The sequence below is a fragment of the Dermacentor andersoni genome, chromosome 8 (assembly GCF_023375885.2).
Source record: "Dermacentor andersoni chromosome 8, qqDerAnde1_hic_scaffold, whole genome shotgun sequence".
NCBI classification, from domain to species: Eukaryota; Metazoa; Arthropoda; class Arachnida; order Ixodida; family Ixodidae; genus Dermacentor; species Dermacentor andersoni.
The window spans coordinates 93,256,920-93,275,670 of record NC_092821.1 but is presented as its reverse complement, the minus strand read 5'-3'; the positions used below and the strand labels follow the sequence as shown (position 1 = coordinate 93,275,670).

The following is an 18,751-nucleotide window of genomic DNA, read 5'->3' as shown; positions in this document are numbered from 1 at the left end:
CTTATTTGCCTACATTATCAAAATTTAAACCCTGCATTTTGGCCAATTCAAATGTTATTTGAGTGCATTGTGCTACCTGTTTATGATTCGAACTCTCCATGCTACCGCAATCCATTAATTGCATGTTTTCCTTTAGGACTGAGAGTAGGCCTCTCGTTTTTTACTTACTTTTCACCATTATCTCAGTATTTTATGAAGACCACTAAGGCCTGCAAACAAGGCGGGTGGAAATAAAATAACCACAAGAAATGGTAGAACAAAGACGGAAGCTTATTCTATTTGAGAATTAGTTGTGCGTGACTCTATAATAATAAAATTTTAACAATACAATGAACCTCGATATTCGTGTGTCCAGCGAGGACTGTTTTACGCAATGCAAGAGTGAGAATGATAATTGTATATGGAAGATTTAAAATGTTTGTTTCTGAATGCAGTTCTTGTCATTTGTGAATAAAGTATATTCTGTGTCTTCAATATGCAGTTTTCCTCTTTCTTTCTTTCCTTCTAAGGTTAAAGTGACTAAGCTGCATGCAGTTTGCTTGTCTTAGTCCCGACCAAACATCACAAGCACAATAAGGCAGGTCGTGTTGCGATACAAGCAAAAAAGAAATGTCGCCTGCAAGTAATCTAAGGAAGGTATGAAATAATGTTGCTTTCTATGGTGGTGTTGACTGCGGTGAACCAGCAGCTCCCCCTTATTTTTTGCGTCAGCTATACGTGTCTTGCTTTCGAACCGAAGCATATGCATTTATAAGGTGCTGGCACTTTAAGGACAGCACTAATTTTCCCATGCCATAGCATCCGCGACGCGCAAAGAGACACCCTGCAAACGCAACGAACCTAGGCGCGGAGACGCCGACGGCGTCGACTGTCCGGCTCATCCGACTAGCGTGACGTCACACCGGCGTGCGGAGGCCTTCCTTTTTTTTCTAGGTGGCTTTGGGACGGGACGCGTCGGCTTCCACGAGCGACAGCGTTCCAAGCGCGTTCCGGACGCATCTTATACGCCGATGCCAGACAACAGTCCTCGAGTGGTGGCGCCGCGGCAGATAACAGCGCTTTTGATGCACGCGACAGGCCGCACATTTCTTTTCCTTCTTTTCTTTTTAAAACCTGCGACCGTTGCAGAACTAAGCAAAAGCGAAGTCAAAGCTGAGCTAAGCAGTCCTTTCGCATTAGTAGACGATTCTCAGAATTTCTGTAGCTTTCTTTCACTTCAGTTACCCTTCATCGAATTCATAAGTCTAGCTTTGTTTATCCCGTCGCTCATCGGACCACAAGCTATGAAGCAACTTTTTTCTTTCTTGAGGGCGACTAGCTTATGTGAACGTCTTTGATTCGCTCAGGCCCTCCGCGTGCGTGCGCGAGATCACCGCGGCATTGCTGCCCGTCCCCTCCCCCTCTCTCTATCCCCCTCGCTCTCCCCTCCCCCTCTCCCGTCCCCCAGAGTAGGGTAGCCAACCAGACGCATTTGCGGTTAATATCCCTGCCTTCTCTGTTTATATCCTTCTCCTCCTCCCTAGCTTCGTTTAGCAATAACTGCTGCGGTTTATTACGTACATTACATGCATTTATTAAACCAGTGTGTTTGGGAGGAGCGACAGAGAAATTACATGGTCACAATGTAACAATTCAGATCAGACAGTACCTCACGGAAACGCACCGATACAAACGTACTGATACAAACGTATTGAAAGAAACTGATATTGAAAGAAGCTCAACAGTTAAAACTGATGCACCAATAAAACTCTTTACCCTACGGTGTAGTTTAGCTCCATCTTTCTCTTCGCGCACTCATGTGGACTCAAGAAAAAGAGGAAAAAAACACGAATAAACGTCAAGTCACGCGAGCATAGCGCTTATCGGCTTTAAACACTGCAGTACCGAGTATGCCAGTAAAGGGCGCTCGTTCGTGAGAAATAAAAAATACGTGAAACCTTTCTTGAGCAACAAAAGTACCCTTTGATAACCTATAGTTTCCTCCGCATCGTTAATACAAGTGGTAATTCAGACAAACCCATAATTTCGCGACAAAGCAAACGCGGAACCAGCCGCTAAAACGCGCCTTCACTGAGAGATGAAAGGCGGCAACTCTTTTAAACGGCGGCGTGCGATTGTTCTTCTGCCGCCCAAGTGCAAAGATACTTCTACGCCAACGCGAGTAGCGGCACTCGCTACTCGCGCCGAGAGAAGTTTCGAATCGCGCCCTATTCACGACAGAAACAAACGTACCCAATGGCACATTGAATAGCGCAAAGCATGCCAGGCGCAGCAATGACGGCATATTGGGAGCGCATGCTCTCCGCTGCGAGCGGCTCGCCTGGCAAGAACACACTTGAGAGAAGGCTTTCGATATACAAAAAAAAAGAACAATGCAATGAGAGCATACCTTTAATATAAATAGAAAATCGGGTAGCATGGGTATTTCAATCGTTATTCCTTCTTTTTTACAACTTTTATTTTCATCTCGCCATACCAGCGCACCAGCGAGCATCGTCGAGATATGAGTAAATGCCGCTGTCGCTAGACGATAGGGATGACATGTGGGTGCTTCGGGGCAGGGGGGATGGCTCGCGCTTTCTCAAGTTCCCGGAAATAGAAGAGAGTGTTCCGGTTCGGACCAATGGGAGAAGAGGGCGAACAGACTCGAGAAGTGGGAGCCAGCGGGATTAAAGGAAGTGTTGAGCACCTAAGGGCGTGGGTGTAGCATTTTGAAGGTTGCAGTAATATGCGCAGTGCAGGATAACTGGGATTATTATTATTATTATTATTATTATTATTATTATTATTATTATTATTATTATTATTACATAGCTTCGAATTGTGGCTGTCATAGTTTCACACATTGTTCATGTCCCTTTCTCCTCAGTCTTCTATTGATCTTACCTTGCGTTTTGTTTTATGTAAACTGTTCTTTAATACTTGTCCTCTTATATTTATCGTATTTGTTTTCTCGTATAACGCCCAGTTATTCTCACGTTTTGCTTATTTTTTTATTCTGGTTTTACCTGCATTCTCTTGTAGGTTTTTTAAAAATCTTTCTTTCTTTTTATGTATGTCTGCACCAGCACTAAGCCCACACATTTGTTTCTGGGCAGGTTAGGTAAGTTGTTGATTGATTATTATTCGTAGACTCATATAAACCAAAGATACTAAGCAGAGCATCAAAGTAGAGTCGAGTCCCGTTGTTGAAAATAATTCCAGTGAGCCTCATATCTTAGACCGCTTAGAAATAACAAACCAACTATACACTCTTAGGCAAAGTTACACCCTTTGGCTTGCCCCTTCTGCCACACAACAATAATCGTTATCTGCCTTGATGCGTTTCCTTTCTTTAACGCTGCGAGCCCGGAACTTTCCAGAAACGAACGGCACGCGCGTTATCAGAAGGGGCACTCCAAAGGGTGTAAACTGCTCTATGCTGATAACGCGCGTGCCGTTCGTTACTGGAAAGTACCGGGCTCGCAGCGTTAAAGAAAGGAAACGCATCAAGGCCGATAACGATTATTGTTGTGTGGCAGAAGGGGCAAGCCAAAGGGTGTAACTTTGCCTAAGAGTGTACTTCCAGATGCAGCTGGAATTTGCTCAGCAGCACAAAGCGACGACAGTTGAATGTTGGAGAGTGCAAAAGCAAGTCCTCGAGCGCTTGGCTGTGCTATCCACAACGCTATTGAACATGGCGACAGCATTGATAAGAACTTTTCAAGCTGAGCGCAATTTCTGAAAGGCGTTGGTCGAACTTCGTGCACCATCTATTTATTGTGGCATGATTTGCAAAGTGATAAAAACCTTGGAAGAACGCTAACATAATCCTAATCCATAAGAAAGGGGACGCCAAAGACTTGAAAAATTATAGACCGATCAGCTTACTGTCCGTTGCCTACAAAGTATTTACTAAGGTAATCGCAAATAGAATCAGGCATACCTCAGATTTCTGTCAACCAAAGGACCAGGCAGGATTCCGTAAAGGCTACTCAACAATAGACCATATTCACACTATCAATCAGGTGTAGAGAAATGTGCGGAATATAACCAACCCTTATATATAGCCTTCATTGATTACGAAAAAGCATTTGATTCAGTCGAAACCTCAGCAGTCATGAAGGCACTACGGAATCAGGGTGTAGATGAGCCATATGTAAAGATACTGGAAGATATCTATAGCGGTTCCACAGCCACCGTAATCCTCCACAAAAAAAGCAACAAAATCCCAATAAAGAAAGGCGTGAGACAGGGAGATACGATATCTCCAATGCTATTCACAGCATGTTTATAGGATGTATTCAGAGACCTGGAGTGGGAAGAATTGGGGATAAAAGTTGATGCAGAATACCTTAGCAACTTGCGATTCGCTGATGATATTGCCTTGCTTAGTAACTCAGGAGACCAATTGCAATGCATGCTCACTGACCTGGAGAGGCAAAGCAGAAGGGTGGGTCTGAAAATTAATCTACAGAAAACTAAAGTAATGTTTAACAGTCTCGGAAGAGAACAGCAGTTTACGATAGGTAGCGAGGCACTGGAAATGGTAAGGGAATACATCTACTTAGGGCAGGTAGTGACCACGGATCCGGATCATGAGACTGAAATAACCAGAAGAATAAGAATGGGCTGGGGTGCGTTTGGCAGGAATTCTCAAATCATGAACAGCAGGTTGCCACTATCCCTCAAGAGGAAAGTGTATAACAGCTGTGTCTTACCAGTACTCACCTACGGGGCAGAAACCTGGAGGCTTACGAAAAGGGTTCTGCTGAAATTGAGGACGACGCAACGAGCTATGGAAAGAAGAATGATAGGTGTAACGTTAAGGGATAAGAAAAGAGCAGATTGGGTGAGGGAACAAACGCGGGTAAATGACATTTTAGTTGAAATCAAGAAAAAGAAATGGGCATGGGCCGGACATGTAATGAGGAGGGAAGATAACCGATGGTCATTAAGGGTTACGGACTGGATTCCAAGGGAAGGGAAGCGTAGTAGGCGGCGACAGAAAGTTAGGTGGGCGGATGACATTAAGACGTTTGCAGGGACAACATGGCCACAATTAGTACATGACCGGGGTAGTTGGAGAAGTATGGGAGAGGCCTTTGCCCTGCAGTGGGCGTAACTAGGCTGATGATGATGAACAGCTACTTCAAGAAGCTTTTACTCTATTCAGATTTTTTTTTTCATCTCGCGTCCTAATACGACAGCTTGTATTCGGTAAACAACAAGGACGTTAATACGAATGTTCGGCCAGTCATATGAACTCGCGGGCCAATCAGAGACGAGAGTCTTCCCCGTGCCCTTGAAAGCCTTAGGAAGTTTTCTAACTTTATTTATTTTTATTAGTCCTTGGGTCTATGGTAAAAGCATTTCTTTGGGCTTGGGCGAAATTCCTTTAACTTTTTTATTGTATCATAACGGGCTAACAATTACAATAATTGCTGAACCAACATGTTGCACAACTTACATCAAAAGCAGGCGCATCCTGGCAATATTCCACGATTTCAGTACTCCCAGTGCGCTTGTTTTTTCATTAAACATAAAATTAGTTCGCACTCGTTATATTATTCTCGCATATTACTGTAGAAAAATAAGCTGCTCTTCGGTTTGTTTTCTTAATAGCTATTACAAAAAAGTTCTCTTAATAGTTGTTCGCTCTGCGGCCTTTTTCTCCATGCTTTGATATCGATAGACTGTGCAGCATTAAAAAACTAATAATTTTGAAAACCGAGAGAGAGACAGAGAGAGAAAGAGAAAGAAGGAAAACGGAAATCCCAGCAAACACCAGCCATATGCGATGCACTCAGAGCAGTTCCGGCTGGTTCACTGTTCCTAGAAGTAGATGCGCGAATGGGCAAGCTGCTCATGCAGTGACAGCGGTTCGTTGCCTGCAAGTTTCTTGAGCACAAAGAATAATCGGAACTCCGATTAGCATGTTTCTTTTTCTATCTCTATTTTTTTATTTTTCCGCACCCGCACAGTAACATTTAATAATACATCCGCTGAAACTTACACTATGTAAAGACGCCCGTTTAGGCAACGATCGTGACAGGCGTCGTGAGCCAATGCGTAAGAAAAAGTCCGCGATCCTTCGTGCCGAAAATCGGAACGGGTGCCGCAACAGAAGGAACAAGGAAGTGCGACTACGGTGCAGCTGGTGCCCTTGTGCCCGAGGCGAGGTACGTTTGCGGCTGCCGAGAAATCGAGCCGAAATGCCTCAAGAACGATATCGAGCGCAGCGCCAGAAGGACAGATACTTCTAGAGAAATGTAATCGCAAAGACGTCGAACGTACCGCGTTACGCAACACCGCGTTCTTCGTGCGTACGCCTCGTGAGATGGCGCATATAGCACTTCACGTTAAGTTTTCCACTCCCAGCTAACAGTTGTTCCTTTAAGCTGCTCATACGAGGTTAATCCAAATTTTTTTTTTTTTTTTTATCTCGTACAACCTTGAAAGTGTAGCCTTGCAGAACATACTTGAATTGCATATAAATGTGACTACGTGGTCCAGAGCTCCCAAGGCTGTTTCACGCCACTTGATCTCCGAGTCCTATAGTGAAATTCTGTGGGCTTGTCATAAAAAAATGACACACAGTGCAGAAAAGTTGCCTTTCTGTTACTGCTTACTTCGTTGTGTATATGTTGAAAGAGAAAGCGCAAGTTGTATATGTAGGCTTTATTGAAAATAGTTTTCATTCCAAGGAAACGCGTGCGCGTGTGCATGCGTAACGTCACCGACACTCCTACTCTTCATTTGCTTGCAGTACAGTAACCTAAGGAGGCCTGCTAGCGAAAAAAAAAAAAATAAGAAATAAAGTGGAAGATGACCCACGATATAAACAAGTCCGCTTGCCGCTCGAAACAATGCTGGGACGCTTTCGCCTTGCGCGCCGCACCGATAAAAAAGCGGATAACGCCAGGTACCCGTGAGGGACGACCCGTCCGAGCGAAAACGAATGGAGTTTGCGCCGAGGGCCTGTCGTTTAATGTCGCGAACAACGGATCACTCCTCGCGCACCCTCTCCATCCTACAGCGAGGAAGACCGATCACGTGCACAGGAGCGAAGCGACGTCGAACGCGTCACCTCAACGCGGCAGCACAAGCTGCAGGCGCAATGCGCGAGCACGCCGCCGTTTCGTTTCCGAGGGGCGTGTAAAGCGCGACATCGCGTGTGTGTACCTGCACTCGCAGGCGCGTATGTGGGAGACCGAAGGAAAACGCGCGGTTTTTGCAACTGCGCGCACGATCCAGCGTTTCGTCAAACTTTCTTTCCCGGTGTGGGAGGCTGTTTCCTGTAGCGTTTCTTTTTCCCTGCCAGCGTTTCCCCGCGGCTCGCTATGCGGGAAGGAAGGTCTCCGTTGTGCATGTCTTAAAGGGGGGAAAAACACGTGGTGGCGACCACACAGCGATCGATCCTGGGCGACTGCGCGCCCTGTTTGTTTGTCGCGAAACAGCCTCGGGGAACGCGCTTGTGGCATCCGGTCGCGCAGTAGGCGGCAAAAGAGCCTGCGGCTTTTCCAGACAGTCTCGGGCGCGCATACATACTGCCGAAATCGCGTGAGAGAGCACTTCGCTACGTGATGAATAAACCAGCGCGAAATCCCAGAGGCACGCACGTTACCTTGCAGATCACGTCGATAGTTGGTACGCACATAGAACACGGTGTTGCTAATGTGTTGCTAGTATGTTTTTAGTATGTTGCTAGTGTGTTGCTAGTGTGTTGTGTAGTGTGTAGTATCCGTGTTTTGTAAAGTCTGGTCACGCTAAACCTGGAACCTTTCGTGCGTGCAAGCATTCTTTCAGGCATATGAGGTAGTCTTCATGCACGCGAGTCGTATAAAGCGCGTAAACGCGATCATCATAGTTCATACGGCGACTATCACTGCCCTGTGTTTCAGGCTCCTAGCGAGCAAAGTGAATGGGTATAGACTGATTTCATTCAGTCACTGAATATATGAAAATTAACGAGAATAAATGGATGAGCGCCCCTGTGATAACAATCAGAGACATCCTGCCACTCGGGCAATAACGAACGTCCGTGTTAAAGCTTCACCGGAGGGAGGGCACAACTTTTCAAGCATACTTTCAAAAGTGCGCCAGACGTTAGTGGGTTAAGCCCACGACTGCACCTCCATTCGCGATGACCGATTCGAATCCGGAAAATCGATGCAGTCTACTGCCTATTAGGGGCGAGCTCCACCACTGGAAAACCTGGCGCCACCATTGGCGTGACGTGGCACGAGGGATCACGAGGACACAACAGCCGTGTCGGCTCCTTCGGAAGCGGCGAAGCGAGCTTAAAACGAAAGCTTAAAGTCCCACCTGCACCGCGGTTCTGATTAAGTGGTGAGGCTTGACCGCCTTGGATGTCTGCTTGACAACATTTAAAAGTACTATAATAGGTAGTGGCTGCCTTTGGAGGCGTGCAGCATGGTAGGCTACGGCTCGGTGCCGCAATGCCGGACGTACGCAACGGAGCCCGGTGTCAGCCTTCTCCACACGTAGCCGCAAAGCAAGGAGCTGCGTGAAGCTTGGCTGGCGAAACTTAGAACCGGAAGACAGCCATCGGCTACAATTTGGATATGCAGCAAGCACAGACACGGTGAAGATTTCTGCTACGGCGCCGGGACTGCGCGATGTTCGGTGAGTAGGAGAAAACGCGCACTGAGACATTCGCCCGCGCTCCCTGCCCGGGTAATGTAAGAAGGGTTTGGTCTATGAATTTGTTGATGGTGGATACTGGTAAGTTGAGTGGAATGGAAAGGGAGTGGTAAGAAGCACATGAAATAAAGGCATTACATATGGTCATGTTTGTGTTATGAATTAAAGCACTGGATTACAAAAAAGAAGCAGTGAGAAATCACCCGCTGACTGCATACAGTACGACGCAACTTTAGAAATAATATTGAAACGTCCAAGAATTTGGAAGTAAAAAAAAATATTGAATCATCGCGACGGCACATCACAGTCGCCGTAGGCGTCGAAGTCCCTTCTTAAAACGAAATTGTGCTTGAAGAGCCCTCATAACGTCCACGCAACAATGGTTGCTTGTGTACTGTTAAATGCTCATATGCTACGGCCTAAAGCTCACAGCACAGTGCGAAAACGCTCTCGGTGAAAGCGAAACATTGTGCGCGGACATGCATGCAGAAGCGCAGTCGGTCACCGCAAACCCTTGTGATCGCAGCTTGCATTAAGGCTTCGTTCTGTTATGCGCTATTTGGTTATACAGACAGTCCACTGTAAGAACATATTTGACATAGCTTACTCTCAGCGTTTGCCTACCTTTCACGCAAGAAGCCGGTTCAGGAGACTCCATCGCGACGACCGAGCGGTGGCGTTCACTGTACGTATTCGCTAAAGAGACAGCGTCTGTAAACGATTCTGTGCTTTCAGTCTGCCCAAGATTACTATATCGACACTCAAAAATTTCCTTCGTTTTGAAAGCACCTATATAAATGTCCAGGAGGGCTGCCGTGCGGTGTTTTTATTGAGCGCCGTAAGCCAAACCTACGAGGAGCGCGCCGCGTGATCCCTCACACTACGCAAGGGAGGGGCTTCCGACAGATGGCGACTCCGTAACTCCTCGCCGCCAATAGAATCGTGGCTGCAACCGAAGAGAGAACATCTTCAACATCTACCACCTCTTTGACTATTCTACGTACACCCTGAGGTCTTCTCTTTCTTTCTTTTTCGAGACTAATTTGCAGGTTCAGATTCCCGTTTGGTCACATGTCAGGTCCGCCCCTAATTGCGCACGTCGTCTGTCAGCAGCACGTTGAAATTACCGTCGGCGCCGGTGAAACCCGTGCAGAAAAGCACTACCCCAGAGCAATCTGCGTGCACTGCTGCGAACGACGCAGCCTCTGGGGGAAGCGCACGCGCCACTACAGAAACGTGATCACACGTGTGCTCAGCCACAGGAATCCGCGGAAAGGGCGGTGAGGCCACTCTGTACTGCACCCGGATGGGTGCAGAAATATACGGTATAAGATATACCCACCAGGCGTGTTCTATTTCTGGAGGGTGGGGGATTCGCGGCTGTAATAATATCGACGCTGGACCATAGATTATCGGAAACCTAGACTCGAATGAGTTCGTGCAGGAAGCGACTGCAGGCCTGCTCCGATTTTTTTTAAGAGACGGCCGGACTGTGCGGAAAGCGTAGGTAGCGCTGTGCGCCCGCATCCCTTATTGTCATGCGCATTTCGTGTCCCTCTGCCTCTCACTTCTCTCTCCAGTAATGTAGGGTAGCAAACCAGGTGTAACGTGGATAACCTATCCACTTCTTCTCCCTCTCTCTTAGTAGAACACAGTATATGGAGAACGCTGACAGTGTTTTAAAACAGCGCCAATTACCAGTATCAAAAGTACACATACGACAGGACGGGCATTGACGTGTACTTTTCGTCCTCGTCCTTAGCGCAATTTTAAGAACACCGTCAAGATGAACGAATTCGCCCAAGTCAACGTATTGGTGTAGAAGCCGCGAGTTCATTTATCGACTGACTCTAAGGCTCTGCTACCCCCCCCCCCCCCCCCCCTTACCTATAATAAGCACATACAACGCATTTCATCTGCAGTATTACCCGCTTTGAGTCGCATCGAGTTCAGCAGTTAACATATTTAGCCGCGCAGAGTACTGGAGAAAAGCACCTCAATAGCTGTCCGCCATGAGTGTTCTTAATTATTGCAGTGGAATAACCGCCACAAGAAAAAAAAAACAAAGCTTCGTTCACCGGTCGAGAACATTTGGAATGCGTAAACTGCAGCGTAACTCCTAACTGTTGCGCACATTTTTTTTTCTTTACTTTTTTTTGCGACTGAAGCTGCAGAGCCGTCTGCTAGGGCTATGCGTACGCCCGTGCACTGGCGACCCGTGTGATCTTCGCAGCTAATTAGCCCGCGTTCCTCCTAATGCGTGTTTGATTAATTGCGCGATGCGGAAGTATTGCCGAGACAGCATATAACCCGTGCACTGCTCCATGCTTCCGCTGTTCTGCCGCAGCCCCAGGTGTGAATGGTAGCGGTGCCCTTCCGGAATATTTGCAGCTGCAGCCGTCGCGTGGGCGTGAGTCAAGAAGGGGTGACGAATGAATATAAAAAAAAAAGAGAACATGCGCCAACTGCTCGGCGACAAAAAGGCGCAGACCACGTCTAGAGAAGCGGCAAAGTGGAAAACGATTGCCGCCCAATCAGGATCGAGCAATCCTTCGACAAGTGTAACTAACTAGTAAACTCGTGGAGCTTTATGAAGAACGCCAACTCCGGTACTGCGTTGACAATTAAAATTTGTGATTTTTTATTGATCTCGCGCTTAAGTGTGACATCCCTACACCCACCGGTTGATCTCTTGTTTTTTCACGTTCATTTTTCAAAACTATATAGAAACGCCTTAGGAAAGGTATAAGTGAAATGGAGTAGCAGGACGCACGGGCTTCCAGCCTCTTTAACTGATCCCCAAGCTAAATATGTCTAGTCACTAGAATGCTACCACTTATATTAGATTCATTCATTGTTTTTACCCGGCCACGGCGGCCGCATTTCGATGGGGGCGAAATGCGAAAACAACCGTGTACTTCGATTTAGGTGCACGTTAAACAACCCCAGGTGGTCCAAATTTCCGGAGTCCCCCACTACGGTGTGCCTCATAATCATATCGTGGTTTTGGCACGTAAAACCACATAATTAAATTAAACTGATTATTTCATTCATTAATTCAGTCATTCGTTTACTTGAAGAGGATACTCTTCATTTATTTCTGCTCGGCGGTACGCATCGTTGACCACAAATGGCATCCGACCAGTTAGGATCGGCCAGCGAAAGCTGCATGCAACGACGGGCTGATCATGGCGCCAGTGCACGAGTCCAGCTCAGAGTTTGTTGTATTCTCAGAATCCGTGCGCAGGCGATAGTCGTGCAGCTACGCATTCAATTTCTGATTCCCCTAATGTCCCGGCGTACAGTTCCACCGATACTGGCATTGCCCTCACGCGTGCAGCCAATGGCCCGTAAGTAAGAGGAGGATTGCAGCGAGAACAATGTGCCAACGGTTAAGAGATCAAATCGAGTCAAATCAAGTCGCATTTATTTCAACATATAGCCGATGTTGAGGACCATGCACTATAAACCAGCAAGGCTTGACGCGGTTCATGGCCCCAATTAGCAGGCAGCAACGGAACAACAACGGATTATCAAGTTTAACAGAAGAGAATAGAAAAAATGGGGTTCCACACGGACTCCTGGCCGCCGCCTGAGCCGGAAGAAGGTCGCCCTCACGCGCCTTCTCTCTAACCCCATCCGGGCACAATAAATGTTTTCTCTCTCGCTCTCTCTCTCTCTGTCTCTCTCTCTCTCTCTCCACGCTAATGACTATGAGACTATTATCAGGATGACTGTGAGGAAGTATTAGATAAAAGTAAAGCATGCGCGATGAGTAATTCTCAGAAATACTGCGAGTCATCAATATATTACACAAAAGAAACTCAAGAAATAATACCCGAAAATGCAGCACTATATACATAAATGTTATAGAAGACAATATAAGGAATATTTCATAGAGCAGCATATATAGAAGCGACTTGATACGCATAGTAAGAAAAAAAATGATTATACAAGAAATACACCTCATGAAAGAACATCCGCCGTCGTGGCTTAGACGCTACGCTGTTGCGCTGCTGAGCGCGAGGTCGCGGGATCAAATCCCGGCCGCGGCAGCCTCATTTCTATGGCGGCGAAATGTAAAAACGCCCGTGTCTCGTGCATTGGGGATACAATGGTGGTCAAAATTAATCCAAAGTCCCCTGCTACGGCGTGCCTCATAATCAAATCGTGGTTTTGGAAAGTAAAATACCAGAATCCAATCTAATCCATCAAAGAATCTTCAAGCGTTTACATACACACTTGAAGCTAGGTGTAAGTTTATTCTAGCACAAAAATAACCATTATGTTATGCTTGTATTGTTTAAATGGTAGGGTTGTCAAAAACGTAATATTTCATGAGCATCATTTGTTCTAGACCTCGGTAATTCCCGTATTTCAGAGCTCCTTCTATTCACCATCTGATGCTTTGATATTAAGTTGGAGATACATTTTAGGGTGTCATTGTTCTTTTTTTAAACTGGTGATATAACTTCGTATTAACATATCTTCGTAGATGTTAGTCATGGATAGCAATTGGAGCTTTTTCAAATAGAGGACTAGCTTGCGTTAAGCAAGGAACCTCTAGGATACAACGTACGGCCTTTTCCTGTATTCTACGCAGTACATTGGTGTTAGAAAGCGTTGTAGTGCCTTAGACAAGATGACAATAGTTCATATGTGATGAGAAAAGAGATTTTCACAGGAGTTTACTGCTTTCGGGAACGGAAAACGCAACTTGCATAGTATTACAGTCATTCGAGAGAGCTTACTCATAACCGTTTCCACGTTAGGTTGTTGCTCAACTGCAACGCCAAGACACTTAATGGAAGGGACAATAGGCAAAATGGAGTTATTAAGCTGTAGAGGGGTACAAGTATCAATATTTCGAATTTTTTTTTCACCGGGAAAGTACGGGCTTTCCATTGTTAACACTTATTGTTAACGAGTTCGCGATGCTCCAAGAGGATAATTTTGATAGTACATCGTTGGCTTTAATCATGACATCTTCAGAATTTTTTGCGGTTACAAGAACTGTAATGTCGTCTGCATATGCAATAAATTTTACGTCTTTGTCAATACTCACTAAATCATTAACATAAATATAAAAAAGCGAGGGGTAGGAAATACTTCCCTGAGGTGCTCCTGCGATAAGCGGTTTCAAATCGGTCGTGTGACTACTTATAACTCTTGTTGCATGCGGTCCTGAAGATTTGATTCTAGTAACTTGGAAAAAAAAACGCCTTGAAAGCCATAATTGTGCTTTTCTAGTAGGGTAGTATGATTTATGCAGTCGAACGCCTTAGAGTAGGAGCGTTGGTCTAAGTTATAGCTTTGTATTATTGTGCTTGAACTGTGCTGCCGGCTGTACAGGCGGCCATTCGTTCCGAAGCCTCTGAAAGCCACTTTCGCCAAATCTCTGGCTCGTTTTTCTCTCTGCAACGTTTTCTTTTTTCTTTTTTTTCGTGCGTCCACGGCAGCCGAGACGAAACACTCGAAAGCGAGTATGCGCACTGAAGCGCTGACCCTGAGCCTTGTATGACGCTTTCACACGTATACCGGCGTGACAAACAGACAAAAGTACGCCTAGCCAAATCACGTAACAGAGTTTCGTTTTCTTTCCGTTTTTTTTTTTTGTAGGCTTCTACAATGGTGATATATCGGAGACCATGGTCACAACGTGCAAAGATAAAATATTGTCACCTTGTGGTGACGTTGAAGAACACAGTAGCAAATACTGTGAAAGACAAAACTAACTTTTACTGGGCGAACCTGTGCCCACAAAAACAGGCTACACTTATAGCACAACGATAGCGGCGAACACGGTCGGCGATCGTCGAAAATCTGATCAGCGGGTCAAGTGCGTCGGCTTTTATACAGCAGTCATCGAATGTTCCAGTCTAATCATTGGCACCCGCATGCCTTCCACAAAGTTCTACAACATTCGAGTCACGCGATGAAATCAGATAACACAAGGTTCGGCGACAACAGACAGCGGATAGAAGCATCGATAACTTTCCAGAAACTTCGGATACATGCAGACGCGTCCCGCGCTGTGCGATAACATTTGTTAGGCGGCGAAACGTGGTCGCCCGTTAAATATAAGTACACGTGTCAATATTCTCGAAGCCAGCCGGAATGAGCAACCGTCTGGGACACAACGCTAAGAATTTTTTATTACGTCAGCGACTCCCGTCTACGTCAACACTTTCCCTTCTCTCCTTCTCTTAATACTTTCCTCCATTTTTGTCTTACCCCAGTGCAGGGTAGCCAACCAGGCTTTGTCCTGGTTAACCTCTCTGCTTTTCATTTATTCTTATCTCTTTCTTTCTCTCTCTCTCTTGACACACAAAACCGAAAATGAAAACCGTTTGACCTCACAGTCCGAGTTAGGCCAAGGGCGTTTGGGGAGGGGAATGTCAGAACCAATGCCACACACAGCTGGAGAAACCAAAGGACAAAAAAATACGGAAAGAAAGCAACAAGAGATTGCAGGCGAGCCAGCATTTAACGTCGTGGTCGCAATGAATCTCAATTGAAAAGCAGTCGTCCGACACAAAGAAATTCGCACCGCACTCTGTCTTGATTACTCGGGCGATTAAAGAGAGCCGACTCGGTATGGCAACAGAACCGACGCTGGAAGTCGGGGGGTGGGGGGTGGGAGGGGGAGTTATCTAGCCGCAAGCGTAAGAAGTTTTTCCAAAAAAGAAAGAAAAAGAAGAGGTAGAACGACACTGGCGCCTTCACTGCAGAGCAGCGCGACGCATACATCTCGAAGGCGGTAAACCACGGCAGGAGTTTAATACATCGCCGGCCGTTTGGTGCTGCAGAGAGATTTAAATCGACACAAACAGCTCCCGACTTTCACCGATATCGGGTGGGGCGGTGCCAACCGCGGTGGCCGTGGCATTGTGCTTCTGAGCACGAGATCGTGAGCACGATTCCCGCCTTCAATGAGAGAGCATCTTGGTGGTGCCGGAATGCGAAAACGCTGCATAGTGTAGCGTATTTTGGGCTAACATTATATAACACTGGCGAATCAAAATCAATCTGGAGGCTGACCCGCAGGCTAGGTGACCCTAGGCCACTCTGTAGCCTGTCTAATCTATCCATGATTACGTTGCGCCGAGTTTAACACTAGGTAGCAAAAAATTACAAAGAAGGTAACAAGGAGGCAGACGAACGAAGCGCAATACTACCAATTATTATTTTTGTTATAGAACTGGTTAGAGATATGCGTCCTTGTTTCCTTCTTCATTATTTTTGCCAGTGTAAAACTCAGCGCATCGTAATCACGGGCCATATAACGCAACAATATTCCAATCTCTTTTTTTTTATTCCAATCTCCTGACGTCAAATTTACGCTACCGCCGACGCAAGCATCGGGCGGTGACCCGCAGCGTTGTTTGAACAGGCCCAGTGAAATGCTCCCCTCGTTTATAGGAGGTCACTATTATGTGCTTGCAAAGCGAATAGCGCTGCCTACCTTGACCGGTTTTTCTTATCTATTTGGCTGACAAGAGGCGAGGAGCACGCTGAAGTGGAGAGGCCTTCGGTGCTGCCGGGCTATAGCGCAGTGAAAGTAAACCGGATGAGGAGGGCAGCGCCCATGTTGGCTATTGCCCGCGCCTCCTTGCTTAGCTTTCAATATCTGGTAGAAAATCACGGTGACATGCCACGGACACCTAAAAATGCCGCTAAAACGGATCCTCAGCGAAACAAAATTGTCGGAGCGATGTCGCCTCCGTGCCGAAAGCGTACGACAACGTTGCTTGCCACGCAAAAACCTTTATCATGCGCGAATAAATCCGTTCTCACCGCCAGTTCCAAGCAGTCAGTGCCAGAGCGATCGGCGGGCAGCTTCTATTCTTTACGGAACGGGGCACTCTCCGTCTATTCCGAAGAAAATTCTGTTTTGTTCGGCATACTAATGCATTTTTAATGCGTGCACGTCACTACGACGCGGGGAAGTTTTTGCGCTTTGCTGACGTCCTATGATAGGCAGACGAAGTGGGCGCAGTCCGAAAACTTTTCGCCTATAGCGTAGGGCTGATGGCGAGAAAAGGCGTAGAAACGGAAATAATTATTTTGCTTTTCTTAGGTCTTATCATGCATACTCAGTGCGTACACGTCACATGAAATGAGAAGCTCTCGCGGCTTTCCCGACGTCGCGTCACAAACAGGCGAAGTGGGGGTGGCCCGAAAACATTTTCCCCAATCGTGGAGTGTTGAGTGCAGAAATAGAAAAGTTTGGAATCATTCTATGTTATGGCATTATATGAACGTGCCCCAATTAACTAGTCAATTTCATTACTGTCTAATATACTTCAGACAAGGAAAAATGTCTTTTAGTCCGCAAAACACGCAAGAAAGGAAGGAAGGAAGAAGGCGACAGGACAGAGCGCAGCCTTCCACACTTTTCTCGCTAAAAGGGCTCTTTCCTTGCCCGAAGTAATGCTTCGCCAACCAACCCAAGCAGCCATCCTTTTCTCATCTAATCTGAAGGGCTAGACGCATTAGTGGGATAACTGGAGGAGCAGCATACGGCGTCGGAGCTTGTAGATTGCTGCTTGTAAATGTAACTGTACTCTACGTAAGAGATTTGTTTGACAGTCGCGATGAAGCGCGGGAAAAAAATCTACGTGAGTCGCTATTGGATCGAAGTGCTCGTCGGTTGCGCGCAGGGAACGTTAATCAAAGCCACCCACTCAGCGTCTCCAATTTTTTTCCTTGTGGAACATGAAAGACGGGGAGTGGGAAGACCTGATCTTATTTTATAGATAAATTTGATAACCTGATAACCGTGCTGTACATTACGCACGCATTGCGCCACTTACCGGTGCCGAATAGCCTTCCGAACGCAAGGTGAAACACAGTTTTCTATCTTCATCGCAGGGCAAAAATAATTAGATTGAGCATTAATTCGTCTCTATCGTTTTACACGGAAACGAAATGAGACCGGTGGTACAATTAAATTAACTAAGTTTTCATTTACGCTATTGCGGGTGAAGAGGGCAGCGTGAGATGTGACAGTGCGCCACTTACCGGTCCCGAATAACCTTTCGAGCGCCGGGTGAAACATAGCTTTCAATCTTTCATTGCAGGGCAAAAATAATTTGACTGAGCATTCGTCTCTCTCGTCTTACACGGAAACGAAATGAGACCGGTGGCACAATTTAATTAACTAAATTTTCATTTACGTCATTGCGGGCGAAGGGGGCAGTGTGAGGTGCGACAGTAGCGGAGAGCTGCACTTCGCATTCGAATGATTCCGCGAATGGGGCTGCACGACAAAGAGAGAGGGAGAAAAAAAAAAGAGAGATGAAAGTCCCTCCCACGCCGATAGACCGCAGAAACAGCAAAGCTCCCATACAAGCAAAAGGACAAGCTACAACTAAATAACAGTACAGAAACGGGCTTAGTTTCGGGTGGCGTGAGCGTTCCGCAGGTGCCATATGTGCCGTGTTGACATCGCGGCCGTGTGCCGGCGAGAATAACTTCGAGTGAGACGCCAGTGAATATCGACCCTCGTTTCGTGATTGAAAAAAGGTCGCGCCGCCATTTCAAATGCCAGCGTGGGCGAATTGTGCGGCTCCTGCAAGCGCAATATATATGCTCCCTGCGATTCCCTTTTTTTTTTTTAACACTAATTCTCTCGCTCGAAAAGTTCAAAATCGTGGTTCGTTTCAGCGTCATTTCACATTCTTGCACGTATGCCGTCGGCTTCGTTAAAGCCGGTGCGAAGTAAAATTAGGCTTGCCCGATTCGTCGCGAGAAAAAGAAACACAATCAATGCATTGAGATCTCGTCCCAAGCCGAGCGGCCGACGCTAGAGTACAATTTTTCGCCTGAGGCCGTTGCTCGAGGGCGCCAATTGCTTTACGTCACGCCGAACTTTGAGCGTGAGCTCCCATTACAGGGCCCCACTCTCAGCCTTTGCAAAGGTTAAAGTAATATATTGGGCAGCTGCTTCGCATTGCGTCGCCGCCGCAATGGGCTCACAGTGGATTTACGTCTGACAGGGCAAGCGGCCTCCACCTAATGTTGCTATATAGAGAGCACTCCTATTCAGGCTTGAGAATACGCCATTGGAGGACAATGAGGAAAATGCGCTACAGGGTCGTGG

The 18,751-nt window shown here is 46.5% G+C and overlaps 1 long non-coding RNA gene across 6 annotated transcripts in view; it reads left to right on the top strand.

Moving 5' to 3' along the window:
* Positions 1-18,751, top strand: part of LOC129384371 (uncharacterized) — a 430,482-nt gene that overhangs the window by 228,929 nt on the left and 182,802 nt on the right. For 3 of the 6 annotated variants that reach the window (XR_008612103.2, XR_008612102.2, XR_008612105.2), the window contains one exon: positions 3,069-3,103. The exons of the other annotated variants lie outside the window; for them this stretch is intronic. This is a non-coding gene — a long non-coding RNA (uncharacterized lncRNA). The remainder of the gene's footprint in view (positions 1-3,068; positions 3,104-18,751) is intronic. 6 annotated transcript variants of the gene reach the window in all.